This window comes from Mastomys coucha, unplaced genomic scaffold (genome assembly GCF_008632895.1).
Source record: "Mastomys coucha isolate ucsf_1 unplaced genomic scaffold, UCSF_Mcou_1 pScaffold12, whole genome shotgun sequence".
Taxonomy (NCBI): Eukaryota; Metazoa; Chordata; class Mammalia; order Rodentia; family Muridae; genus Mastomys; species Mastomys coucha.
This window is the reverse complement of record NW_022196894.1, coordinates 11,987,192-11,989,006: the sequence shown is the minus strand read 5'-3', so window position 1 is coordinate 11,989,006 and position 1,815 is coordinate 11,987,192.

The following is a 1,815-nucleotide window of genomic DNA, read 5'->3' as shown; positions in this document are numbered from 1 at the left end:
CTGGTTCACTGTTAATGAGAAAGGATAACACCACCATGATGCAACATGATTTATAAAAACAGAGGCTTTGCTTAATGGTGTCAAGAGACATGTGCACACTCATGTTCACTGTAGCACTAATTGTGGTAGCCAAGACTGGAGACAAGCTATGTGTATCAATGGATGAATAGGTAGAGAAAATGCAATATGATATGTATAGTAGGTGAAGAGATAGGATGAAATTATCAGGATGGGGGTTTGAAGGGAGACTGAGGAGAAAAGCTCTTTGTAAAATTATTAATCACACTCAATCATTGTTGTTTACCTTTACCATGGTTTTTGAGCAGTTGTTCTCACCCTTCCTAAGGCTGTGACCCTTAAATGCAGTTCCTCATGTTGTGGTGACCCCTAGCCATAAAATTATTTTGTTGCTACTTCATAGCTATAATTTTGCTACTGTTATAAATCACAACATAAATATTTTTGGAGACAGAGGTTTACCAAAGGGGTTGTGACCCATAGCTTGAGAACTGCTCTTCCAGAGGATTCACTAGCCCCAGGGACTGAACGCTTATGATTTATCCAGCATTAGGTTAATCATCATGCTTCTTCCCAGAAAACAGATAAAGTATTTTAGGAGTTACTATCTGTGTTTGTAGTGAGGATGGAGTTTGAAACCATGATGGGTGTAGACAGTCACACTACTGCTGAGTGGTAAGCAGACCATCAGCTAGCTCTGACTCTGCTCCAGGACTCTCTTTCTTGCAAGCTTTTCACACAGCCTGTTGGCTATCTTTTCAGCTCTAGCATGCACTTGAGGCTTGTTGACTGAGTACTACATAGGAATCACTGGAGCTTTGAAGAACTTGTCTCCTGACCTTATCAGTTCACATCTTAATTGCTCAGGTCAGTGAACCAGGCTTCAGGTTCTACCCTGGGCTTCATTTTCTAAAGATCCCAGGTAGGAAAAATATCTGTTACAAGCTGACATGTTTCTCTAAGCAGCTGTCAGGTTTCAAAAATACACAGGACAAATGGCTAACTGTCATGGTTGGTAATATCCCAGAGTGTACGCTGGCCTCAGGCTTTCTCAGCATTGCAAGTACCTGTTAGAGTCCATGCTGCTGACATCCTAGGTCCTACTCACTCTTTCCCATTGACCCCTGCCCTTAATCTCTCCAGGCCCTCAGCTTGGCACCCTTCTCTCTCATCTTCTTACTGTTTTCATCTACATAGTCTACTTGTCCTCTTGGTTCTTCAACCTCTACTGGTCCTCTGTTCTTGTTTCTTATTCCCTTCTCTTGCCCTTGTTCCCCTCCCCCGATACCCATCACACACACAAAGACACACACATACATACACACAAAGACACACACACACAAAGACACACACACAAAGACACACACACATACACACACAAAGACACACACATACACATACATAAAGACACACACAAAGACACACACACACACACACACACACACACACACACACACACACCTCCTTTCATGGCCAAGTTGATTCTCCTGGCTAAGTTTAGTCCATTTCTTTCTCTGTCTTCTCTGATCTCTTCCAGATGCTTCTGGCTGTAGTTTCCCTCAGATTTGTAATTAAAACCTTTTCTTCAACAATACCTTGGAACTGCCATGACCTCATTTTCCTTCACTATCAACTCCTGAAAATGCTTAAATCTCAGTCTTAAATGCTTTGAATGGGTATTGTGTTTTTGATAAGAGTTTTTATGGGCCTTCTGCAACACTAATTGTGCTGGATAGTTTTGTCAACTTGACATGACTGAAGTCATTTTAGAGGAAAGAAGCTCAATGTCTTCTTCTT